Raw genomic sequence first — 27,869 nt, 5'->3', positions numbered from 1 at the left:
TCCAGTCGAGTCCCTCACGTAGCTATACTGCTGTAAAAAGTGACATGACAAAGTGCAGTCCATCACGTTGATTAATACGGCGTGAAATGCACTTCGGATGAGGGAGATGTGCTTGTTATGCGACGTTGATGCCGGTTTTTATAATCCATTGAACGGTTGAAGACCAAAGAACCTTCAGAGCAGCTACCGAAAGAGACGTGCCTCAGAGCTCGCTCAGAGCAGCCGCCAAGCGTCAGCTGATTTCGATGCAGGCGATGGGTGGAGATTGTCGGCAGTAATAATTTGTGGGCAGTAATATTCGCTGAAAAAAAAAAATTGGCTGCTGAGATAAACACCGAAAAAAGTGCAACCCATAAATATGGGCAGCACGGCCGGAGGGCTGTCGATGCTGTGGAAGGGTCGTCTGGATCTGATGGTAAGAGGTATTTTCATTTGGCTGGAATGCATGGCGTGGTTATAACCTTCGTTCGCGCGCTATACACCATTTTACGAGGAGTGGGCAGGGGAGGGAGAAATACTCTCAAACACGTGCGCTGCGCGGCAGCCCACTGTTGCCGTCCTCCCCTGGGCTGATAATCCGCCGCGCGTAGCAACGTCCGGCCGCTTAGTCGCCGGTCAAGCGTGTGTTTGCGTCTGTACATCAAGAGCAGCAATGTTGCACGGAACGCCAACGTCCTCTAGGCATCAATGTTTTATTGCCGGTTGCGGCATGAGTCGACCAAAGTAAAAAAAATGGCTGAGGCTTAACTTGGTTAAGCCTGGAAAATGCGAAGCATCATCGTGTCGCGTAATTTGGAGGCGCACAACCACAGCGACGGCGCGAGGTGGGCCCCCGTTTATCCACTGTCGTGACGACATCGTGTCAAGTGGTGTGACGTCATGTATCACGTGATTTGGAGGCGCACAACCACAGCGACGGCGCGAGGTGGGCCCCCGTTTCTCCACTCCCGTGACGTCATCGTGTCACGTGGTGTGGCATGGCATCATCGTGTCACGAGGTGTGACGTCATGTATCACGTGATTTGGAGGCGCATAACCACGGTGAAGGGCTGAAGTGGTAGCTAAAGTAGTATGCTTCGCATAAAAACAAAAAACGTCGTCAGTATGTACGCGCACCACGTAATGCGAAGGTCTCAGCGCGTCTGCGATGTCTATTTCTTCACCGCTTTCCCGCCGTCCCCGAGTTGCATTGGCAGTGGACGTAGTTGTTGAATAAAAATACTTGCGCCAACAAACTTACGCATCAGCGCACTTTGCGAATGAAATGCATACAGAAACAAACCCACTGCCTGTGCTCAATATCGGGCGCAGAACGAAGCGCAGCGCCTGGCTTGCCAAACTATACTCTGTGCATAATTTAAGAGATCAGGCTTTTGGACGGCCTTGGCAAAGCTGTTTTATCCAGCAGCACACGATGTAAAGACTTCACAAATTTAGCCGCAACTACGGCGTCTCTCATAGCCTTAGTCGCTTTGGGACGTTAAACCCCATCAACCAAACCAAACCAAACCACACCACCTGTTCGCCAATATCGAGAGCGTGTGGGCATCGCCACTTGAAAAATAAAAACGAAAAACATGCCATTAGTTCAAAAATACTAATTTAATTTCCACAGCATGGCATGAATGGACGCGGCGACAAGGACTTTTACCCAACTGCAAAGTGAGCAAAAATACAGCCACGGCAACGTAAGAAGCACACGGTTTGCACGGGACGGTAAATTCTACCATGCATTGTAATAAATTATTGGACTGAAATCACATCAAATTCACTGTAATAAAGTCCACTATGCATAACCGTGCCAGAGATACAACAAACAAAACGACTTGAGTAGTGCGCTTACCCGATTGAGATTGGAGTTCTCAACACAGGTGCGGTGATTCGGCCTGTCAGTAAGTCGGTAATAACGTTCCATTAGTGTACCCACCTATCAGACCGTGAAATTACACATATTCTGCTATTTGTGAACCAGTGAGTACTGGCGGGAGCGGAATAGGCGAGAATGCGAATTGTTTTCAGTGAACTGGCTTGCATCGCTCGTAGTACGAACAGCCTTACGCAAGCGGCAGGAGGGCCGAATTGCAATTTCATCGCGCTTATCTCCGCAAACAAACACTGCAACGATTAGACGTGGATAAGTTTCGGTCATGTAATCGCTGTTATTTCCAAAATGTTCAATTTGTGAACGGGGTACTCTGTCGCAAGCTCTGCATCTAAATTGTCACACTCGCCATTGCCAGCAGGCAGCGAGAGCGTCCATGACAAACTGTGCTTCACGAAAAGCTACATCCGGTTGCTCTCCGCGATGTTGAGATTGAACACGCGGTGCTTGCGTTTTTCCAACGTGCAACACCATGCCACGTTTGCCCTAGAGGCAACCGGCGACAGAAACTACACGCGTCAACTGCGAGCATGGCACTCACCGAAGCTGATCGTTCGCTCCGTCGAAGCATGGTCGCCTGTTCCCGGTTGGTTGCTGCAGGCGCTAATAGCATAGCACACACGAGGTGAACACGAGGCGAACACACGTGGTGAATTGAGGTAAACTCTTTGGAAGCTAGCAAAGGGCTTCCGCGCATTATTAACGCGAAAGAATTTCTTGTCTCATGAATGGCGTGCACAGGACCTGTCATCAGAGCGTGTCCACACGAACTGTCAATCATGCATTATGGGATTAATTAATGAAATAGTTTATTAAATCATTATTTAATTACCATGCATGGATAATTAGGTCAATACGATGATTAATTAAATTAGTAAATAATTAGTCTGGCTAAGCAACTAATTATTTGAATTAATCAGTTACTCACCAAATCAAGTGGTAATTTAATCGAACATGTGAATTTGTTGATTACTCATTTAATTAAATAAACAATTAAGTGGCATTACATTCAGTTAAGTCACCAAGACGGTTAATTATCTGGGTAAGTGCCGCCGCGGTGGCTCAGTGGTTATGGTGCTCGGCTGCTGACCCGAAAGACGCGGGTTCGATCCCGGCCGCGGCGGTTCAATTTCTTTGGAGGAGAAATTCTACAGGCCCGTGTACTGTGCGATGTCAGTGCACGTTAAAGAACCCCAGGTGGTCGAAATTTCCGGAGCCCTCCACTACGGCCTCTCTCATAGGCTTAGTCGCTTTGGGACGTTAAACCCCATAAACCAAACCAAACCAATTATCTGGGTAACTCAATTATTGGCAGAGTTAATTAGCCAAATTAGTGAATTACTTCCTACATTCGTCGGTAATTTAGTCAAACTGCTGATCTAAATGAACTAATTCATTAGTACTGCGGTATGCTTACTAGACGCTATAGAAACGGGACCCACGTCTTCGGATGCGGTAGAACCGAAGTTAGAGCGAAAACACGACTTAGAAATGGCAAAGGCATAAAGAAACGAACACGCAGCAACATAATCAGCAGCAGCAAGAAAAATGATTTCGCATTACTGCACCTAGGCAGGCTTGAATGCACCCTTGGAATTTTTGTAGCAAGAGAAGTTTGGCACCGCGTTTCTCTCCTCCAATTCAGCACTTCAGCAATTCAGAGCACTGCCTTTCCGCATGAAGCAATTGTTTACTGTCAAGTGGTGTTTATTGTAGAAACATGTTCCGGTGGCTGTTGTGAACAACCTCGTATTACCGTGAAACTTGCCTCGATTTTGCCGTAAGTAATGAGGTTATGTACCATCATCCCATGAGCATAGCCTTTTTCATCTCGTGTAAATATTCTTTAGAAGGCGCCCCCCAACTTCGACTGGAGCTCGTGCACGACGTCGTTTCTTTATCAATGGCGAATGCGAGCGACGCAGCATGCTTGCACCGGCCGTCCATGCCAGCTTTGCAGGAGCATTTTGCTGCAATTATGTTCATTTATGCGCCCAACTGCATGCAGGCATTAATACGGCATGTAAAATCCGTTTTGTGTATTACAACGGTTACCCGGACGAATGAAGTTGCACTTACTTCCAGGTCCACATCGTAGCTTGGCGCGTTCAGCTTTGTCTGTGGTATGCACTTACAGAATATGTGGGTGACCACACCTTGACACTCGCGCATGTCGTACACATGGCTTGCCTCGTAAAGGTTCTTCCCTTTTTCGAGATTGCCTAATCGAAAAAGCTGCGTGCGATTAAAAGCCACACCGCAGAACGACGGGTAAAGCCATTCTCGCGAAGCGCAACCGGCTACGCCGCTCCCTCCTCATTCCTCTGACGAGCGTTTTGCCACGGGCGGAACTGTTCCGCTCAGCCGACGGTCGTGCCATGCGACGGCCGCCCGGTCCCTATGGTTAAGGTGTGCTTGGGTGTGGAGAGCAGTGAAAGATTTATGGGTTCCTTTTGGAGATGACGGTTGGGGTGAGGGAGTTCCATTTGAGCCATGTTTTTATTAGGCTTTTTTCGTCCTAAAAATGGCGATAAACATAATTTTCCTAAGGTTTTCCTATGTAAAAATTTGCGCTTGGAGAAGGCGACACCGGCTTCATAAATCTGCACCTGGCAGAAAGACTGCGACCAGCGATACTTTTAACCAGGTGACATAATCTGCACTTCAGGCAGGATTCAAGGAGGAATTTAATAAACCGTGGACTCTAAGAAAATAAAAACACATAGAGCTGCATGCAGCCGTTTGTTCGCGTATTCATTCGAGATAATAAGCAGTGAACGTCTGAAAGGCATCCTAGCGCTGTCGAGTTACCCCGCGCTCGCACTCACCTGCTGGTTAGTTCGGACGTTAAGAAGGCTGTGCTTACATCGCTGCCGCTCCGGCTTTGAGCTCTTAAAGAAAGCCAGCTTTTTTTTTTCATTAACCGAGAGCATTTTGACATCTGCACAACCTGTAGTATTCACGTGCGCTGTCATTGACCCCTCATTTGGCAGCAGTAACTGTTGCTCAGTACTGCATGGAGGGAAAATGGCGCAAGAACGGAGTGGCGGTATGTATCATCGCTTTCCTGTGCCGCTTCACTCGTTGTTGTTTTTATGTCAGACGTGCCATAGCCCCTCACAACAGCTTCGTTTTTTTTTTTGTGACTCTTTAACAATACAACCCAATAACTGCGTCCCTCACAGCCTGAGTCGCTTCGGGACGTTAAACCCCATAAACCAAACCAAACAACCCAGTAACTTCTTTCGCCCTAAATCCATTTCGTTGTTTTCCCTAATCCCTTGTCCGCTGCTTTTTGGCTTTGTACTTCTTTTAAGGCGGAAGCCTTTAATGCCTCATCGTTGTAAGCAGGAGTTGTCGACAGAAAATGTCACGCTTTTCAATTGGTCGAAATGCTCGTGACGTCACAGTGCGCGAATTTCAAATGGGGCCAATTGTACTTTGGCTAGTAACCATGCAACCAATCAAAGGGATCGTATAGTGATGCTCCAACTAAGTTGGACTGAGTTTAGTTAATTGCTTAATTAATCAATTAGCCTAATTAAGATAGAGGAGAAAGAAGAGGTCAGAAGAAAGAGGAAAAGAGAAGACGCGCGCCGCAACGACAACAGCGTCCGCGGAAGGAGACGCTGCTGAAAAAAACAGATAAGTACGACGCCGCGTTCGCTCCATCACCGCGCACTTCCCCACTCAGTTCGACGTTGCTCGTTTCATATACAGTGTCGAACATCCTAGACAGTTCCAACAATTGACAGGTTAATGACAGAACACGATGGATAGAAATACAATAATATAAATATGAAATAGCCTAATTAACCTTTCTAGTTAGACCGCATAAATCATTAAAACCGAGAACGAAATTGGGCGAGTTGGGGAATCGAACCAGGGTCTCCGGAGTGCGATACGAGCACGCTAGCCACTCCGTAATGCCAGCTGAATGGTTTGGAATGAACAAAGGCGCGTCTAGCTAATACGGCGTCTTCGTTCACTCCCATCTTCCCCCTTTCCCTTACGGCGAGGTGCAGGTGTCCACCCAGATATGCGAGAGAGATACATTTCCTTTCCTCAAACAATAAATTTACCGTCCAGCAAGGCGTACAGCCGAATTGGCGATGGCGTTCTGTGGACTCCCTGGCAGCGTTGCAAGACGCTGTCGCGTTCCACTCTTACAGGCGAAGCTTAACATGTTAACCACACATCAGTAACACACGCAGACAGCCAATGGACGCGTCATTCGCTGGCAGCACTTGAATCATCATTCACAACCACATTCGTGACAGAATGCTGTACTAAGGCTTTCGCCTTGCACCACTTTAGTCGCCAAAGTGACTCCAAATTTTCGTCATGCCAACGGAAATTTCACATTAGGTGAGGGAAAAGCTGGGTGGATTAACCAAAAACTTAAGAAGTTAGCACAACCCAGCTTTGGTAGCAACGATCGTCGCTGTATCATGAACGTGGCATTGACAAATACAATTTATGTCTCGCGATTTGAGCAGATAGCCAGCAGTTCGCGAAAAATTGGGCCTTCAAAGTAATCGCGATGTCACATGAACGAAATCGGGATATCCGAAGGCCTCCTTTGGTGTCACTCTAAAGTGATGAAAAAAAAAGCAAAACAATAAAACGCATTGGCTGGTTCTCATCTAAAAAAAAACGCAGTTCCTGTTAACAATCCGGAAACAACGGCAGAAACCAGACTTGATGGCTATATGAAGGGCTTGAAGTGATGCGTCTGTACGTCTATCACGAAAGCGTAACCTGTTTTAAACGCATTTTTACAGATCCCCAGATCCACATACACCACACGAAGCCGTGAAAAATGCCCTATATTAATTTCAATAACTCCGCTGGACATAGTAGCCAGCTCCTTCCGGACAATTAGAGATATTCCGTACCCGGTGAATTAATCAGTGGAAAAAAATAAAAAAACAGCTGTTCACACTAATCAAGCAACCCACGCCGTGGACTTCAGGCTTCGACCGTGCGCTGCGCATCGTGGCAGATTTGTGCAAAAGAGACCAGTGCATATGACTGAAGAAGGCGACAATATTGACTCGCGTGCTCCTGCGCACTCAGGTTGCCCCCCGGTCGCAATTACACGAGTGCTTTCCGGCGCGGAACACGCTTTTCCTTATGACGCGCCGGGGGCTCACTTCACACCGTCCGAAGACGTTTACCGGTTTCCCATGTCATCATTCCTGTTGTCTTCCATTTATGCGGACGCTACTTGGTAACGATTCGCGCACGCTGCCCATCACACGGCGCCGCCCGTATGAATAAATGCGTGCTCTCGCAACCACAACCCCAAAAGAGATGCCGTTCCCGTGCGAAAATCGCGGGCTCCTCGTAGCGGCCGCATTATCTTGCCGCTCATATATATACAGCGCTGCACCGCTGTTTGCGTGACGGGTTGCAACAAAGGCAAGCCCAAAGTGCAGGGTAAAATTACAGCGCACCTCTAGAATCACACGTAGTGACCGAAGCGTTTGCGATTTCACCAGCCTGTTTATCTGTGCACGGGTCGGTTGGTCTTGCAGTACGAACCGTTATAAGCACACACGGTCATGTATGCATCCGACCCGTACAAGCGCAGAGACTCACGCAGGTGTAGCGTAGTCGCAAAGAGTTAACCTTCAGGTAAGTGTTCTGTTCGAATCGAAAAGCAACATTGTGCTCTCTTTTTTCTGTTTTGGCTTTATTATTATTGCTTATTTTCTGCGCTACAAAGATGCCACGTGTTTCTTTGCGCTTATATTTATCGTTGCTTGTTTTTGCTTTCAGTGCGCCACCTGAAATTTTTTTCTGCAGGACCACATTCCGTTCACTGAGAACTGGTTGAGTGTGCATTAACTCGGCACCTTGAGACTAAGTCGATAATAAGGCGTGCCACGGGGGACACTGGTGCCCGGCACTGGATTTCCCAAAAGGCTTTTCGCTCAGACCAGCTGTTTATCACGTCCCCGGCTGGCACGTGTTCGCTGCGGAGAGCAAGGCTCAAGGATCAGCGCGCCAGCGTTGCGCACTGCAGAGTGGTCAAACACGCACTGTTGACGGTCTTATGGAGTAACCACTACGCTAATCGACAGGCTTGCGATATTTTCGCACGTTTCTGTTTCAGGAAACATTAACCTCAAATGACTGAAGAATGTCAGCAAGGCAGAATCCTTGAATTTCACGCCTGTCGGGCAGCCGCTGTATCAGAATATATTTAGCATGCAGATGCGCAGCACTGAACGGCGGACCTTGGCGTGCTTACTCTGGTAGATAAGCAAAGCGAAAACACGCGCTGTGCGGGCTTTGGTGAGGTCCGTTAAAATAGCTTGAAAAGGTAATTCCATATTCTATGTTTAAATAAGCACAAATAAATGACTAGTTCATGAAGCATTCACTTCCGCGGAAATATGCCGCACACAGACGACGCCAAGTAGGTACACACACACGCAATAGTCCTGCGCCAGTTTTGGTGATCTGAGTTTTCAGTTTCAACGAGAGAGGCGTCGATTTCTGCCGTTAATTTCTAACGCGCTTTACCGTATTTAGAGCTCTTTCTGGCTGTTCAGGGTGACACATGCTTGCTGCATGCAAAAAAACTTCGTTTGTGACTTCGCAGTGTTCGTTCCAGCCCTGTACGTGCCAGTACAGCGACAGACTGCGCTCAACGCTGCCAGTGTAGCGCCAGAACGGGCCCGCTGCTGTGAGGCAACAACCACTTGCGGCTTTATTTTCTCTTCAGACGAACTTCCTTTTTTCTAGCTTACGACAGCGACAGCATGTTGCGGCTTGATTTTGAAAATCACTTACAATTTATTGTTGTTATATTGTTAGCTCTGCAGGCGGCGGACTGCCATGTAATTCTCTTTATTATTATTTATTATTTCGCCTCTATTATTTCGCCTCTTCGATGAGAAAGTCCTTGTTCTGGTAGTTTTGGATGATCATGCCTCATAGCAACGTCCAAACAAGCAGTATTCGTTAATGCTTGTGCATGACTCTATGTCAGGATCAGTTAGGCGTATATGGCCCAAGCTGAAGTGGTCCCACGCTTGCATGAGTACACCAAAATAGTTATTGTATCGGCACCAGTGTTGTAGACGTTACCGAAAAATAGTAACTAAATACGTTATTCGTTACACTAAAAAAAAAGAACGCGTTACCGCCCTACGTTACCTACAAAAAAAGGTAACGCGTTAGCGTTACCGAAAAAAAGTATCGCACGTTACTTTGCCGTTACTCCATGGCCATAAATTTTAATCAATGTGTCTTCGCTGTAAGAACTCAAGATAAGATAACAATTTTATAAAGCGCATACGTCATTTAATTCCAACCTCACAAAGAAAACATACCTGAACTAAACAAATTTACAGTAATTCTGGTGTGCTTCTGCTTACGAAATTACGCGGAAATTGTGTAGCAATAAAGAAATGCTTAAATTTCATAGTTACGGAAAAAATATATGTGCGCACATAAACTTTTTTTTTACTTGAACCTGCATAATTATCACAAAAATGCGAGTGTTACGTCAAGGTGTTCAAGGTCAGCTTCGCTCGCTTAGGAACTGAATAACCAGAAACGTAGCCGCAGTTGCAGATAGAAACAGCCGGTTAACGGCGCTCCCCTTTTCTGTGCTGTAGCTGTGTATGGATGGATGGATGGAAAACTTGTAACCCGTTACTGACAACACTAATCGGCAGGAACAATGCAAGCGTCGAACGTGCGGCGAGCATCCTTCTCCAGGCGCACAGACCGCGTCCAGGTGCCGCCATGGTGGGTGTACTCCCAGCAAAGCAACGACTTTGCCCAGTGGCAAGAGCAGCGTCAGCGTAACAGGAAAGAAAAAAAAAAGCGGTTCGTCAAAAGGAGCACTTTACCGGAGAGTTCTGCTGAGTTTTCCCGGCCTTTTCTATAGAGGGGCGGCGTCTCCCATTCTCCCCGATGAAAGCACGCGCATTTTATTCGACGCGTTATTCGGCCGATTGACGCCATCCGAGTGGCGCTGGTTTCCTCTCCCTTTCATCACGGGGCGACTCCGAATGCTCGCGTTCACTTTTCGCCGGCTGCCATTCACAAGCGTACAGGGCTTCGTTGTCTTTCTTTTTTTCCGTCCCCGCAGTGCAGAGCTGTTTTTGAGGCTTGCGCGGTGCCGCACGCGCTCGTTGCGCAGTCTCCGTCCGGTGGCGGCTCACTCGGTCACCGCTTTCCTTGCTTCCTTCCCGGTACGCGGGGCTTGGCTGTTCTCGCCGCCGGCAGCAGCAGGAAGAGGGGGAGGATAAGCCGCTCCGTGTACAAACAACGGGGTGCGCAGTCTGCGTCAAAGGGGAAACCCGGGGCGAAGACAGGCGAACTGAGTGTGCGAGGAGAGAACAGCGGAGGCCGAGGGCGGGGAAAAATAGAAGGGATTGGGCCCGGAGGAGCGCGTGCACGTGCCAGCGAGCATTCGGCGAACATACGTGAGGAATTCTCCACTTCGGACAATACGAGGCAATCAGAGGGCGGGATTGGCAGGCTGGAGAGAACTGGGCGAATGCCTGTTCGGCTGATTGTTTACTCGCGATACGCGCGCCAACGAAATTCCGCCTGACGGAATGGGTGAAATTTCATCGAAAGTTTCCCCACGCCACGGATGGCGCGGAGGATGCCGGTGGTTCCAGTTCATAGCGGATGCTCCGTGGCAAGTTCGAAGTTCGAGGTCGCAAAACGAAGAAAGGCACGGAAACGAAAGCAGACTTGCGAAGTTCGACTCCCCCCCCCCCCCCCCCCAAAGTCAATTCATTTGGAAGAACGAATCCATTTCTAATGAAAGTTAGACAAAGGAGCATGCCTAAGACCAGCAGGGTTCATTTCCCAACTCCGTGCATCTCAAAACGTTGCCCACTGAGTGTGCCAGGAAGAATACCAGCAGTCGAAACCCTTGCTATACGCCAAAATGGGGGTGGATTGGGTGCTTTTTTTTTTCAAGTCTGAATCAGGCTCGAGAGCAGCTGGTTAGGACTACACACAGCATGGCCGCCGCCCTGGCGGTGCCCGTGCGCAGTGAGCGTGGTTGATTGAAATTTAGCCCGCTAGTGGCGCATGCGAAGCTCTGCGCCCTCTGAACCACGTGACGCGCCACCCTCGGGCTACAAGCCCCATTTTAGTTTATGTTTCGTCAAAATATTTGTAGCTGCCTCCGCGCAATCGACCCCACATAATTCTTGAAAAGGTGCATCTTGTGAGAGGTTCAGAGTTTGCATTTCGAAGCTCTCCTTCGGGTTTTTATTTGCAAACAGTTATCCGGTTCCTTTTAAGCCAATTTATTCTTTTCCAACGCATGACATCTCAGTTTATTTTGAGCGGCGGGGGGGGGGGGGGGGGGGGGGGGGGGATCGAGGCTCGTGTTTTTTTTTTCTATGATAGACTTTTATGGCAATATTTCTCGCTATAGCCAAACGGGCGAGTTGGTGGTATTGTATCACCAACTGGTATGTAGCGCTACATACAACTGGCTGGTATGTAGCGCTTGTCCTGTGTTTTCTTCTACTCTGTCTGCGTCGTTGCGCTGTTTGCCTTCAAAAATATTTCTCGCATTGCCACTGATTGTTGCAACGCACCTCATACACCAGGCCGCTTTATTGCTGTCATTCATACCAGTTAAAGTAGGTCGAAAAAAAAAAAAGGACGACGAACGCCAACAGAAAAAGAAATAATTTTCGTGTTGTGTGTTTTACTTCGCAAGAAAATGTGCCACTTAGCTAAGCAACACATTTTTTTGCCTTGCATCTGTGCCCTTTATTCTTGTATATTTCAGCCAAATTTGCCGAAATAATGCAATTAAACAATACCTTGGAAGTACTCACCTGGCCGGAAGCCGTGATCGCATCGGTTCACCGCGCAGCTATCATTCGCAGTGGTGCGAACGATGGTGGCGCAGAGGACCAGCATATCACGTCCGCTATGATGTCGGCTCGACTCATTGTTCACTCGCCCTCAGCGATGCTTCTGAAGACGTGCATTCCGTATGATAAACATAACTTGCCTTCGCTACCTTCCAAGTTTTTCATAATCATCGCGAATTCTACAGAAGAAAATGTATATCTTTGCTCACAGGTAGCTTTACAAGTAATAAAATCTTGCTAAATGCGCACTAAATTCATCCCCAAGCAGGAAAACCCTTTAAAAAGGCAATATCTACACATAGAGTTACATAGGCATGTGCGAATCTGCCCGAAATAAACCCATTGCTGCACGCAACCGAAAACAAAACCTTTTCGATGGCTGAACGCATCGATGGCAGCCGAGACTGTTTACATGTTGAACACTTACGGTAGGTCCTTTGCAACGTCTAACCAATATATTGTGGCCGGATCCAGGTGGAAGAAAATTTCATGCCCGAAGTGCGCCCATTCGAGACGGAACTTGCCAGAGGCAAGAGACAGCTTATTTAGAGCATCACGAGAAGAAATAAACGAAAACATGACGGGGTAAATGTAAGAAATAGAAGCATCCTGGCCCGTGTCACTAACTGTAACGAGCTTAATCAAACTAGCCTGAGGAGAAAATAAAAACAAAAAAAGAATTCTGTCCAGCAGCAAAAATAAAAACTAAACTATTGCTACTAGTATCGGAGCCGCTGCTATGGATAGTGTAGATAAAAAAAGAGTTATTTTATGACAAAGGCAAATAATGATTAAATGTTTCCCTGCTGGGATGGCTTTGCTAGCGAAAATTAAGAGCTGTGATAAAAACGATACGTGGCCCTGACTTCGGTATGTTTACTTCTGGAGGGTGGGTGACGAATGCATATAGAGGGATGGAGGCAAAACGATGGTATATTATTTTACCGAAATCCTGAAATGCAGCAATAGACCACAAAGCGTCTCAACATCTTAGCCATCGGACTGCCGTATCGCACTGACGGCTTTAGTATTTCCCAACAGCCAGCTCTTTTGCACAGATTGTGAGAAAAGAAAGCAAATTGATATTGTTTCTTAAATAAGCGGTTAATAGGAATTTATCGGATAAGATCAACCTGAGGAAAGGTCCCTTGTATAAGTTAGCCTTAAAGGATTTCCCCCGAAAGCATACGACTAGGTGACTGGGAGGCGCGGCCTAACGACTCGGCCGATCCGATGCTCATTTGAAAACGCCAACTAGCTTGTTTCCACGGCACCACAGTTTCTGGCAAAGAGCCTGCAGCCAATTGCGGTGGACACGGGCATCAGTTTAATTGGACAGGATACGTCACTTACTGCCGGGTTCGCCTTTACCACGGTGTAAGAATAATATGCTTGGTCTTTACCCATTGCGGAAGACAAGTTTTTCAGCCGAAGGAGGCACGAAGTAACGCGCTCCTGACGTCATCGTTCGGTGTCACGGGAGAATCCTTGAATCACTTCACTGATAATTCCCGGCCTGGGGCACATGCTCAGCAGCGTGGTGAAAGCCGCCGTAAAATGCACGTGAACGCTGCCCTTGCCTGCAATAGGTAATGTCCGGCTGTTTAAAACTTATGACCCGCTGACACAGCCGCCAACGTTGCGAGCCCGGCAAAAAACCAGCGTGAAAAGGCATGCGCGTCACCGATCGCGGCGGGGTTGCTAAATAATCGCGGTCACGTGTATACCCTGGCTGACTTCCAATGCGTACGTAATGCACGCGCGCGGTTACAAGCGAAAGTGTTTAGCGTTCTGCCCCTTGCAACGAGTCTTCTCGCAGCTGCAGCAAATTAGGTTTCAAATTGTGGAATTTGATGACTTTCGGTTCGTTTCCATGTTTTTTTTTCGCGTATACGGAGACATGCGCATCGAAAAAAGAAATGCCGCCGCTCCATGCGTGCTACCGAAGCGCGGGTGTTCCTGCACCTTTAAGCCTTGTGCCTAAAGCTCGCACATTCTCGAACATGCAGTAACGAAAGACAGTACAAATACTTGCAATTAAAAAGCCCCCCCCCCCCCCCACAAAAAAAAAAAAAATGTGCCAATTTTCATCAGTCTTGGGGACAACGGTAATGACCGGTACTTTGCTCAAGTGGCTCCTCGCCGGAGCTTTGAGTAAAGCTCTGCCACCTTCTTCCGACTTAAGCCCGCACCAGTATGGGCTGCGATGACGGTTAACTCGCCAGTTATCGCACATCTATGGAAGTTAGGACAGTCACGAGAACCTTACGTGAAGCACTCATTATGCAATTATCAGAGTTAAACTGAGCGTGAGCAATAAAACTTGCTTGATCATTTAAATGCAACCACCTCGTGACGGTATCATTTGCTGCTTATGTTTTAAGACCCGCTTTTTACATTGGACAGTCATGCGTACGACGGGCGTAGAACAGAAGCCTTGTTTGCAAAGGCTGGGCTATATTTCAAAGAGCAGTGCGAAACATCGATAAACACAGAGGAGAACGAACGAAGAGACGTGTGAGACACTAGTTTTAGAGGCCCACAGGGAGCCGAGTCTGTTTATTTACATGATACGCTAATGCCACGGCGTGGCTACAGGTTCACCGAAGGGTCGTCATCGCCGAACTTAACATTGTGCATTAAGTAGGTATGACGTGCACTGCAGTTCAAACGAAGGATGAGGGCAAAGCGCCATCGTTTGCCGCTGTCCAGAGAAACAGCAATACCTTCGCGGGGATTTTGCAGTGTAGGTGGGCGACACGCACAAACACTGCCAGTAATGTCTGCGAGGGCCGGCACGGTGATAGGCGGCACCGAGGAACAGTGTACGACCGCCGCTTTCGGCTTGCACGGCTTCAGTCATTCACAAGTCGGTCGCAGGCACTGCGTCACACAGTTCGACAGAGATCGTTTGGGCGGCAAGTCTGCAAGCGGCGCTTTGTAGAGTTGCCGCCGGCGAGAAACGTGCATCCGGACCGACAAAGCAGCCGGTACTCGCCTGGTTGTTTTACTCGTTCTTTTCCCTGACGGCGCGCTGGCTGGGCTCCTTGTTGTAGGCCTGGAAGTAGAAGCGAATGAACATGCCGAAGAAGAACACGGCCTGCGGGATGGTAACCAACAGATGGGTTTTGGGGTAGCCACACTCCTTGAAAACGGGGATCATGCAGTGGACGAACATGATGACGAACTGCACGAGCTGGAACTGGGTCAGGTAACGCTTCCACCAGAGGTACGGCCTCACCGAGGGCCCCAGCAGCGACAGGAAGTAGTAGGAGTACATGACCACGTGCACGAAGCTGTTAAGCGTCAGGCCGAGCGCCACTTGACCGTCGGGACCGTAGGCCAGCCCGAACCAGCCGTTGAACACGACGAGCACGTGATGGACCACGTGCAGGAAAGACACGTGCGAGTCCTTTTTGCGCAGAACAAAGAAGATGGTGTCGAGGAAGTCGGCGATCCGCACCCACAGGTACCACCAGCAGAGCGTGAGGAACTCTGTGGTCGTACTGTCGCGGGCCTGGAAGTCGATGCCTTGGCAGACGATGTTGTAGCCGCCGCCGAAGTACGAGCGTATCAGAAAGTTGTACACGAAGTAGGCGTTGAGGAACACCATTGAAAGGTTGTAGAGCATGATGATCGGCTTGAGGCCATCGTACGCCTTGCGGCCTTTCATGAACCGCGGGCCGCCGATCTTGACCAGGTAGACATAGCCAAGGAGCAGCGTGATAAGGAACTGCTTGCTGCCCACCAAGGGCCAGCCCAGGGTGCGCGGGTCGCGCGGCAGGATGGAGTCCGACACCACGGCTTCCATGTTCGACACCTTCGTTTCAACGCAGCGAGCAAGTATGCGTTTGACTTGCGAATGCACCGGGCCCCCGCCTTTATTTACTGCTTTGGGAGAGAGTGAAACTAGGATAACGAATGGGGCGAGAGGCCCTTTCTCCTCTTGCCGTAATCCCGTTTCTCTCCCCGTCCGACGACAGCTGCTTGACGCGCGCGCTCCACTGCGGGGAGAGGGGAACAGACGGCATTGAGGCTGATACGGCTCTCACCTACTGCCATCCTTCCAAGACCTTCGGGCAATTCCGCGGCCAAACAGACAGCAGACCGTGTGTGCCATTCTCGCCCCGTTCGGTAGTCGTCGGGTGGAGAGGGCACTTTGCGCGGCGTGCGCTCCGACTTCCTCCTGGAACTTCGGAAACCTTGACCAAGCTGCGAAGGCGCGGGTTCGTCGCTTGCCGGGCTCTTTCGCTCCTATCGGCGTTGCTTCCCCTCTGCATCTTCGGATTGCATTCCTCTCCTTTTCTCACCCAGTGCGTCACCTACGAGCACGCATCCATGTGCGTCAGTGCCATTGACTATTGTTGAAGCTAGCGAAACTCCCCGCCCCCCCCCTTTTTTTTTTCTGGAAGGAGGCATACATCCTGTACCTGGGCAAGCGAACGTCTTTTCGCAAATAAAGAATTAAGAAACCAAAGTACGACGCAAGGCAACCGCGCAGTCTAGCGCCCGGCGAAAAACTGTCCTCGTGCACGTGTTTCTCTTGTTAACAGATATCGAGCTCTGCGAAACAGCATCTGGCGCCCTCGTGTTGCAGAAGGCCGCTTGGTATAAGGCGCAATGCAATAGGTGGGGTGAACTCATAAGCGCGTGGCGCCATGCTGCACGGCGTTCACATAGCAAACTCTGGGCTCAGATATGGGTCACTGCAACTTACGCCCACTTTTAATTAAATTAAACGATAATACCTTGAAGCTTACAATTTGTATCGTCAGTGGCCGCCGCAAAGAATTCCTTCGTGACAAAAAATAGTCTCCTGTTAAAGCTTTTCTCGTCACCTCAACGGAAAGCAAACCACCAGACGGTTTTGTACGGTTTATCAAAGCGACTCAGGCTATGAGGGACGCCGTAGTGAAGGGCTCCAGAAATTTCGACCACCTGGGTTTCTTTAACGTGCACTAACATTGCACAGTACACGGGCCTCTAGAATTGCACCTCCATCGAAATTCGACCGCCGCGGCCGATATCGAACCCGCGTCTTACGCCCCAGCAGCCCAGCACCGTAACCACTGAAACACCGCGGTGGCGTCCTCTGGCTTTCTTGATATAGCCAAACATGAAAAAGCAAACTTAGTGTACTGTTGTAATTGGTCAGCGGAGTAATAAGGGACGCAGAAGACCATGACCCATTGTTACCAGCTGCTATTCTTTAATTTACGTTTGTATCCTACTATAGTCTGGGTGCGTTTACGTTAAACTATTTTATTTTCTCGCAATTGGAATGTAAACAAAGCGAACGTCGTCGCACTCGGGGATGAAAGAAACTATACACACTTGCTTCCGATTAATTTACGTTCATAGTTTGCCAGCGCAACGGCACACGACCATAGAAGGACGGAACACAGCGCTGACTTACAAATGCTTATTTTGCGAAGCACACACAGTTTAAATATGGCCCTGAGACCAGCGCAGGCGCACACGTCTAAAGAAAAAAAAAAGAAGGAACTCATGACGCCTACAAAAAAAAAAAAACCGTGAAAGAAACGTCTTTTCTGCGTTATTTAATGCAACTGAAGTATAGCTAACTCATTGTGGACCAGCTTTTTGATATTATACGCCTGCATCGTTTCACATGTGGTTTGCAATCTGCTTCTGCTAAGAGTATTCATGCTTGAAAAACTCAGTGTACAATCCTTGTAAGTATTACAGTGGTCGACAAGGTCTTCAGATCTCTTGCGTTCTCCCTGAGCCGGTAGTTCACGCATCGCCCTGTCTGCCCGATGTACGAGCTGCCACACGTCACGAGGATTTCGTACACCACGCCAGTGACGCATATTCCACAAAACGGTTCCCGTGCCTCTTTTTATAGCCCGGTTTTTTTTTGTTCTCACCGGTGATGCGTCGGCCAGCTGACCAAGCTTCCGAGGGGCTGAAAAAAATCAATGTCACGTTGTGTCGGTTCGCCACCTTTATGAGGCCATGGAAGATTCTCTGTATGTAAGGCATCCCTTCAGGCCTTACTGCGGAGGGCATATTTCCTCCTAGTCTGCTGCGGGCTTCACATTCTTCAGAAGCGTTTCTGCCACAGCCACAACAAACGACCCAGGGAAGCCGCCGGCAGCCTCAAACCTGGCAAATTGATACCTGAAGCTATCTTGCATATCATGTACACATGATTTTCGGGGTGCAGACTCCAAGCAAAGTTAACCGATTCTCCTCTTCGCTATTTTTGAATGGGATGAATTATACGGCAGGCGTTTTTTTTTGGTGCTCTGCGTGAGTACGCCCAGCATACGTGCGCATTCATTAAACTGATACCTAAAACCGAGAACTGCAGGCTGGCTTCAACCGGGAGCTCTTAGGTGCAAATGAGCCCTTTACCGTGCTTTTGAAAGCGATCCAGTACTTTCTCGGTGTATCGTAATTGGGAATGGCACAATCATTGTTTAAAACAACTAAAAAGTCATCCACATAAAGAAACCCTATTCGAACACAGTCACTCTTAGATTGCTTAAAAGTATCGTAAATGGCAATCAATGTTAGCTAAAAAGATGTTACATAAAAGCCGGGCAACCCGAGACCTAATGCAAGTGCCCTTCTTTTGCAGATAAATCTTTTTGTTAAAGGCGATAAAAGTACCACACGTATGGAATTTTAAAAGCGCTAAAAATTTTTCGATTATCCCCGAAGCATTCTGGATGAAAACGGCACCAGGAAACAGTGGCCTTCTCGGCTATGCGTCGGTTCAGGCACACGAGGTTCCAGTCCGAATTTTGAACACTTGTCGAGCCTTATTGGAACTTCGGGCCAGCCTGCGCTGGTTTGAGGGCATTTAAGCTATGTGTGCACGTACCAAGATAAACAGTTGTCAGTCAGCGCTGCGTTTAGTCCTTCTCGTCCTTCCCTTCTTTGGTCGTGTGCCGTTTCGGTGGAAATCTATGAACTTAAATCTACAGTACCAACATGTCCAACAACTAACTCTACTAAAGCACTCTACGCCATTGGCTGGAGGGGCTTTTTTGAGAGGCATTCGCCGCTTGGTTCCCGAGTTGCATCCTACTATAGCCTCGGCTGCATTGCAACCGTGACGTCATGAGGACTGGTCGACGCCGACTGGCCGAAGGCCCTCCTTTGAGTGGCATATTCGCCGCTGGCTTCTTGATATTTAAAAAAATCTTGGCTACTCTATATATCTCGAATCCAATCGACGGTGTTCTCGGAACTGAAAGGATTTCTTGGGCTCACAGTAGCGTTAGTAATTCTGCTTCTGGCCAGGGCATCGATGCCGTGGCGATTCGAAAAACGAAGCTGCCGCTTCTGGTCAGGCCATCAATATGTACATCTTACACCTCTGAAAACTGCAGTATTTCGTCGCCTACTCGCGTGTTTTGCAGCTTTCAAGATAACTGTCCCTATCTGCCCGGGCAGGGACACTTTCTTTTTCATTCTTTTACAGTCCCACAATAATTTTTGTCCCTATCTGTCGCTTCACAGCAATGGACAAACTTCTCAATAATTGACCGGATATTCGCGGCACACACGCTCCTGAATGCATTCGTATCTCTCACTCTTTGTCTCAGCGGGCAAATGAATGAAAGAACGCAACTTCCAAGCGCCCGTCGGAGGCCCCGAAAAGGGAAGCGAAGCATGCGTGCACATGGGCCGCCGTTCACGTGAGGATCGTTAGAGGCGCGTGCCACTCGAGTGAGCAAAAGTTGGCCTCGATATATATGCCGTAGTCGGCCCTGTGTACACGCTCGCGTAGCCACGGCGTAGACGAGCCAGTCTTCTTTCCCCCGACCTCGTGGGCACTTCCGCGCGGACCGGTCTTTACGGCGGCCGAATGTTACGCCAATACTTCCGCGTCGGACCTAAAGCAGCAGCTTACGCGATGAGCACGTTTGCGTGTCCATACCGGCCGTGCACTCGATAGTTTGCCTTTTACAAATCCTCTCGTTTCCTTTGGGAGAGGCGGCGGTCTGGCAAAATTGAAGGAAGGTAAACGAAACTTGGTGTTGTGGTCTAGCTGCGTTAGGTCACCACTTCCGGCGGAATTTAGAATCTCCTACTGTACTCGTGGATGCAGAGGATAGTAGGCCCCGCCGTGGTGGCTCAGTGGTTACGGCGCTCGGCTGCTGACCCGAAAGACGCGGGTTCGATCCCGGCCGCGACGGTAGAATTTCGATGGAGGCGAAATTCTAGAGGCCCGTGTACTGTGCGATGTCAGTGCACGTTAAAGAACCCTAGGTGGTCGAAATTTCCAGAGCCCTTCACTACGGCACCCCTCATAGCCTTAGTTGCTTTGGGACGTTAAACCCCAATAAACCAAACCAAACCAGCAGAGGATAGTAGCGTGCGGACACACTGCGCCTTCTGTTTCTGACTTCGTTCGAAGGTATGCAGTGCGACTGTTCTGTAGTGCTCTCTTTAAGACGTATTGCTGGTGATCGCGGTTAGTCTATGAGGCAAGCACGTCAACTTTTGCACGTACTTGGAGACCACCGTGAGATGCACACAAACAGTGCAACGCTGCGTCCACTCGCCAGCCCAACTCTTCGACGCACAGAGTGGCGTTGGTGGAAAACGCGAAATGCAGTCGCTTTCTCAGATAAAGTCAGGTGTCGGATAATGTAATGACTTGAATTTGGATTCTTCCTGTGACACTCAATCGTTAATCACCCTCGCTACGCCGCTATCGCCGACTTCGGTAGGTGGCCGCTGTGGGTGATAACAAGCGAAAGAGATTGAAAAGGACCGTTGAATTATCTCACCCAAGGCTGCCACCCCCCTCCCCCCTCCCCCCTTTTTTTTGGTGCTAGAAAGAGTGTGCAAGCCCAGCGGTTGCTACGAGGCAAAAATGTCTGTCTGGTTTGGTTTGGTTTTGTTTATTGGGGTTTAACGTCCCAAAGCGACTCAGGCTATGTGGGACGCCATAGTGAAGGGCTCCGGAAATTTCGACCACCTGGGGTTCTTTAACGTGCACTGACATCGCACAGTACATGGGCCTCTAGAATTTCGCCTCCACCGAAATTCGGCCGCCGCGGCCGGGATCGAACCCGCGTCTTTCGGGTCAGCAGCCGAGCGCCGTAACTACTGAGCCACCGCGGCGGGGCTGTCTGTCTAGGCTGCCAAAATAAAGGACCCATTTTCAAATGCTGAGCTTATTTTTGGGACACTCAGAATTTTCACTTTTTTTTTTTTGCCACGCTCTAGGATAAGCAGCCGTTCGCCGCGATGCAACATATACACAAACATTGCGAAAGTGTTCCATCGAACGTTGAAATTTTCGGTGCTCTTCTTGAGTTGAGCTGAGTCGCTCTTTTGACAGTCGAGCAGTGACGCAGATAAGCAGGTAGCAGTGTGGTCAACGCGTATTCTGACTTTTATTTGTTAATGAGAACCAACGAATTTTACACTGCTGTTGCCATGGTAGACGCGCTGTATAAAAATGGTTTGAAGCACATCTGCGTTGTTATCAACTCAACGAAATGTCCAATCACATGGGATATCCACTGGTCCCCCGGGGGCAAGGTGTGAAAGATTTATAACGTGCGCCAAAGAGACGGGAAGAGGGATAGCTCAGGTCTTGCCCATGCTTTCTGCCTGAAGCACATGGTTAGATTGCGCCCGTGTGGATCTTCTCAACTATGTGTCCCGCTCAGTAATCGTCAGCGACCTCCTGCTCGCCAACAACATCTGGCTCCTTATCGTCAGTTTCGACCGACTTCTTCGATGTGATACTCCCGTTGTCGTATGCCTCCGCCAGGCGCGGATCGCCTTCGCCGCTTGGGAATATAAATCACGATGGCTACCCTGTGAGTGATCGGGGTGCTGCTATTTCGAGCCATTTGAACCACACGTGGTTGAAAATAACTGACAGACTTCGACTGCGGCGTCCGTCATAGATTGCGTCGTCGCTTTAAGAGGCAAATGCATTATTTATTGCGCACATACCTGCGGCACGTGGTAAGATCCTCGAGCAGCGACTGCTTACTTAGTATTTTCCCTTGAAAAGATTACACCGCGTTACAGCCAGGGCCCTAGCTCGCTCATCCGTACGCATCTCTTTGAGCCACACTAACGTCCCATGCAGCGAGAGGGAAAAACATTATTCAAGGACGCGAAAAAAAGTAGCAGGCCGTGGCTAACAAAGGAAGTACGCGTGCAGCTTAGACGGTTTGTACCCTCTCAGGTGAAGAGTGTGTGGGGTTTTCTAAGAGCGCCGCTTTTGTGCTTTACGCGGTTTGCGACGCTTGGGCAGTTTTCATGGGTGGCGGGCACGGCACGCTGCAAGCACCGCTCACTGAGCGCGCTCGGCTTTTCCCGCCGGCGCGATGGTGGTCGACGCCCCGGCGGGTGCTGCACGCGCCATCAGTAGTTTTCCGCGGTCGCCTTTGTTTACATCTCGCGAACGAAAAACAGGCTCAGTCGCTAAAGCCTGTCGCCAGGAAGGGACGCAGGCGCTCGTCTCAGCTGGTCTCGGCGGTTGCGTGCTCGCGAGCGCAAGCCGCTCTCTCGGCTTTGGATGTCAACCAGCGCTCTGAGGGCCCCACTTAACCTTTTGTGCTCTGAATGGAATTAAGACATTAAGCCCAAGAGCTAGTGAGCTCCCGGTTATACGTGTTGCGAACTGTTTTAGGGTGCAGGGAAAATGTGGTGGGCCTTCTTCAATTAATGCTGCGAACTGTATAAAGAGCGGTGGAATTATAAAAAGGTGCGACATTGCACGCAAGTGCTGGTCAGAGCGCCTGGTGGTGTTGCAAGCGCTCCGAGGACAGAGGAACGAGGGGTCGTTCTTGGGTTCATGTTAGCATCTGTATAATTGCGGCGAAGAACATCAACAGGGCTAAAGGTACTAACGTATTATTCAAAAGTTGACGCAGTCGCCTGGCAGGCCACTGCGACAGCGTGTAGCGCACCCGTGGCTCTTCAAGACATGAAGGGGTGATGAGGAAAGCGCTCAGGTAGCAGTCTGGTGCTTGTTGAATAGCTTCGACATGGCAACCAGCACGGAGACACAAAGGGCAAAAAAAAAAACAGTTTGCGATCTAGTCTGCTATGCCTAGACTACTACACAGCAGCAATGCATGCGTACATACTGCGATGGGATTGGTTGCCATGCTTAGACACCGAGTGTTGTCAGTAAGCAAACCTTTTACGCGCCCGTTTTGTGCTCTGAATGGAATTAAGACATTAAGCCCAAGAGCTAGTGAGCTCCCGGTTATACGTGTTGCGAACTGTTTTAGGGTACAGGGAAAATGTGGTGGGCCTTCTTCAATTAATGCTGCGAACTGTATAAAGAGCGGTGGAATCACAAAAAGGTGCGACATTGCACGCAAGTGCTGGTCAGAGCACCTGGTGGTTGCCTTTGACGCCGTCGTCTCCAGTACGGCGACCAAGTGTTCTCGAGATTTCGATGCTCTACGTATAGTGCGGCCGCGCCTCACGGCCAGCTGACCTCGTCGCACGCCCGATCCAGTCGGTCGTGCTGCGCAATTTCACTTGCCGCTTTCTTAAACGCCGGACCACGGTGGAATCGTTCCCAAGTTTTTGGCGGCGTCTTATGACCGCGCGTCCAACCCGACGTCTTTAAACCACGCTTAACTACGCTTAACCGACGTCTTTAAACCAGGCTTACGCGGCCACTGGCTATTTTTCACAACGTTTGCGTGATCGCTGTGGCCTCCCCGCTTAAGACAGAAAAACAATTTTTTAACTCATTATAATGAGAAATGTATTTACCTTCTAACGGTATGCGTTGTTAATGGCGGTTAATGTTGACACGAGTGATGTGGGCAAAAAACGGAGTGCATAAAACAATACTTCCGTTCGGCTCGCTTTCTTGTGTGACGTTTTCTGGGAAAACTAATGCACCAAAAAGAAGGCTGCTTCTGCAGAGTTTAATATGAAACGTTAATTTGGGTTATTATAGGAGTGGGTTTGGCTCCAGTGGATAATTGTTTAGAACCGGCGCTCTGAAAAACACCAAAAAATGACGCATGTTAGCTGCTAATTGCTGTCTAATTGTCAAAACGTTAACATATCCGGAACATTTGTGGGTCCTGCACATTTAGTAAAGTGCGCAGACCTTTTTTTACCTGCATTTTGTCGTTCCTTACTGTTCGTTGGTCAAAGTTACCCGTCATCACGAAAATGCGACCCGCGGAGGTCTGGACACTCCCTCAGTACCCACTCTCACGAGGTCTGCTTAGGCCGGAGGCTATCGAGCCTCTAATATGCGTTATTTTTGTCATAGTTGGCCTTTTACAGGGCACCGGTTCTAAATAATTATCAACTAGAGCGAAAAACCGGTATCAACGTGCCATAATGACGACATAACACAGCAGGGGCCAGCCTATATTTGGCGTGGTAGTTTTTCCAGAGAACGTTACGAAAGCAGGCAAACTAGAAGAACAGTATTGTTTTAAGCACTCTGTTTTTTGCTCACTCGACGTGCGTCAACAATGGTTTGGTTTGGTTTATGGGGTTTAACGTCCCAAAGCGACTAAGGCTATGAGAGACGCCGTAGTGGAGGGCTCCGGAAATTTCGACCACCTGGGGTTCTTTAACGTGCACTGACATCGCACAGTACACGGGCCTCTAGAATTTCTACTCTAAAGAAATTCGGCCGCCGCGGCCGGGATCGAACCCGCGTCTTTCGGGTCAGCAGCCGAGCACCATAACCACTGAGCCACCGCGGCGGCCGTCAACAATGATTGCTAATAACAATGCATAGCGTTAAAAAGCAGATACATCTATCCTTCTAATGAGTTAAAACTTGTCTCATACCGTTAACGGGAGGGACACGGTGATTGCGTAAACATTGTGAAAAATGGACAGTTATGATATCAGCCGAGAGTAGATGGTAGCTGGGCACTCTAGCTGTCGGTTTTACACGCAGAAGAAACAGCATTGCGGCAAACAGCTGCAGAAAGCGGAGGAGGTTCTGCACCTCACAATTATACATTGAAAACAAAGCAGGCTTAAGTAGAGGAAAAGCAACGGTGCTGAGAGAGATGGAGAGACCGAATATTGTTGCCCTGATCCTGGCAGCTATTTTCGCCGCCCTGGAGTGTGAACGTGCAGATAAGATTGGATCTGCACGCGAGAGCACCGCTGATGGCATTAAAATCTCAGTTTGGGCTGGTCGGAGTTGCCTATAAGTTGTCTAAAGCGTTTTCGTTACGTTTGCTGCTCTGCCTTTGTTCACTGCTCCCGGTGACGTAAACAGTGGAGGAGGAAGTCACACTGGTCGTAGCAGAAACACGCTACGGTGCCACTTGCTTGCATGTAGACAGGCGGACTGACGACGGCGAGTGACGGAGCACGACGACGCACCGCTACATCGCGTCGCTCCCATCCAGTCCGGCCGGGGTGAGTCTAGGAGAAGAAGCCATGCGGTCGTCCCTTTGACGCTGCCGGTCTGGATGAAGCGGTCAGTATATTAGAGTGTTTTAGCATCGACGCTCTCTAAATGCATGAACTATGCGCGTAACTGCGACCGTCTGACAAATGCGGCTATAGGCAAGCAGGGCGACGGTAGCAACGGCATCGTATTGGCCGTACCGGCGGACCGGCTGTGCTATGGCGGCGGTGACAGGACGGATAGCGACGTGTCGATACCAGCCGTGCTGTGTCTGGACGTCGTTTGCTGCTCCACATCGTGTTGCACGACAAACAAAACCAAAGGTTGCAAAATGCTGCGCCAGGACAGGTTAAACAAAGAAGGCACTGGCGCCAAACTACTCTTGAGGTCGACGCAAGGTACAGAACAACGCTCGAAATATATAAGGAATATGCACCGGCGGCCATTTTGTGGCGCATCTAGCGCGGCGAAGGGCTGCAAGCATATCTAATAGGCTTATTGGCACTTGCTCCAGTTTGTATTGCTGATGCTGCGCGCTGCAGCACAAAATTGTGTGCGTGACATCGCTTCAATACCTCGTTTAAGGGCCATGAACATGAACGTCACCATGCGTTGTCAAGGTTGATAATTCGTTGCAATTTCTTGAAACCGAAGGGGTGACTGTAGCTGGCGTTTGCAATTGAGTGACCGCTTTATCAATACGGTCCGGGTGTTGGATATGTTAGGTTGGCTAACGATGTCATTATCACGCTGCATGCGAAAGCGGAAGTGGGGGCCAGAAGTCATACTGCCAGCCGTTCTTGCGCGTTAGACACTTTTATAGTTGGCCGCCTCACCAGCATGCGGCGTAAATGGCATAAACCCGCATACGAAATTGTGAAACGACGTTACGGCAGCTTTATCTTCTGCGTGCGTTCGGCGAACAGACGTTCACGCGCAACAGGCCCCTCCTAGCGATACAATCAGCAGGTTTCTTCTTAGTTTTTTTTTTTTTTTGGGGGGGGGGGGGGGTTTAGTTGTCTTAGTTATTACGGCGGCACAATGACGAAAGTGTTCGATGTATTAACCGAACAGCGACGTAACAGGATAATTTGTACCCATCCAGTTACGTCCACGGGAAGCAAGCCTTTGAGGCTCAATTGCTTCATTCCTCATTGGGATTCGAAACCAGAACGAGTTTCCGGCATTTTTTTCTCATAGAATCCTGGAGCCTTGTGCTTGTTAAAAAAACAAAAACAAAAAGCAGCAGTTCTTCGATGAACTGAAGCTTACCAAGGCAGAACTAAAGCCCCTCTAATAAGAAGCTTTAGGCAGAACTGCAGTGTGGCGTCGCCTTGTGCAACGGCTTGCGAAACGCTTTGCTTTGCTAATGTGTGAGGTGCGTTTCCAAAGTCAGCACAAGGGATCATGGGAAAGTCGTCTTCTACTGCTACCGCTGTTTCCCGTTCACTTTCTTCCCCTGTTCGCTTGCTTAACGGCAGTCTCTGTGTTAATGCCACTTTTTCTACTAATTTATCTGTACTGCAACATCAGCTGGTTGTACTTCATCATCGCAAGGCCAATGCAACGTCGAGTCTGCCCTGTTTCGTGGCGTGTTTTCTTACGAAATGCAGCCCAAATAACGAAAATGTTACGAGGATTTTTATACGTATACAGTGCTATGTATTGGTACGCGCTGTGCGCAAAGTGGTACCGATGAGTAATTACTATACGTATCAGTGGTATGCATGGGTCGTTTGCGAGCCCACTGACGGTTTTTGCACGCTGAAAAATACGTCTATCGTCGTCTCAACTGAACAGGTTTCAACACTTCGCAGGCGGCGAAAAAAAAAAAAAATTGGCTGGTGCTTGTGCATTTGCTAAGCCCGGAATATTGTGCGAAAGCACAGTTTTTTGCATGTGGGCACCACCAACACGTACCTGCAAGCGCGATTGAAGTGCCCACTGACCCAGAGAGCCAGTTATGCGCGTCTTCAACTTTTTCATCATTCCCAATGTGCGCCGACGCCCTATGCTCCAGTGACGCGTTTCTGCAGCGATGGTGTCAACGCCACCACGTATTGCTCCAGTGCCGTGTTTCTGCCACACGCCAACGCATGCAGTGCACACCTCTCTGTCACTACCGCCGCATAGCTCAAAGCACGAATATTTCTTAATTTATAATTACATCTTTAATTCCTCTGATTTTGAACCCAAAGTTAAATCATTAGCTCGGCAATAAAAGTTAAACCATTAGCTTGGCCCCAATTTACCTTCTTTTGGCTCTCCTCACTGAACCCCGGCCTATCCCCCGTCGTGGGTACGTGCCATGCCACCAAGGCAACAACAACAACACGAGGCGTGATCAGCGCCGGCGATAGCCCAGTGGTCTCATGCAGTGGCCAGCGAAGCTTATCTGTTCGCGCCGCCGCTGGTACGAATCCCAGTCGCGGCATTATTTAATTTATTTATTTATCCTTTGTCCAAGGTCACCCTTAAAGTCAAGCATCGCAGAAACCGGTGAGTCGGTTTGACCTTGTGTAATAGTGCTTTCGCACTAAAACAAATATATAACGACCGGTGAGTTAAATTAGTTCGAACGCACGTGACACCGACTGCAGCGCACACAATGAACAGCCAGCCTATACCAGCATACTAACCACGACAGGACACGCTTCTTGCGAGGTTGCCAGTTTCTGCGCTCTGGATACGCGCATACGCAGCACGTGCTGATCTTACGATGGTGATGTGCAATGAGCGATGTCGC

At 49.1% G+C, this 27,869-nt stretch overlaps 1 protein-coding gene and 1 pseudogene across 7 annotated transcripts in view; one reads left to right on the top strand and one right to left on the bottom strand.

The window, feature by feature from the left end:
- Positions 1-27,869, top strand: part of LOC149351126 (uncharacterized) — a 131,907-nt gene that overhangs the window by 43,825 nt on the left and 60,213 nt on the right. The window lies entirely within an intron of this gene.
- On the bottom strand, positions 14,284-15,601 carry LOC149351127 (very long chain fatty acid elongase AAEL008004 pseudogene; annotated as a pseudogene).

This window comes from Amblyomma mixtum, chromosome 3 (genome assembly GCF_055824585.1).
Source record: "Amblyomma mixtum isolate Tamu chromosome 3, ASM5582458v1, whole genome shotgun sequence".
NCBI lineage: Eukaryota > Metazoa > Arthropoda > Arachnida > Ixodida > Ixodidae > Amblyomma > Amblyomma mixtum.
Note: the sequence above shows the minus strand (reverse complement) of the source record. Positions and strands in the feature narration are given on the sequence as shown.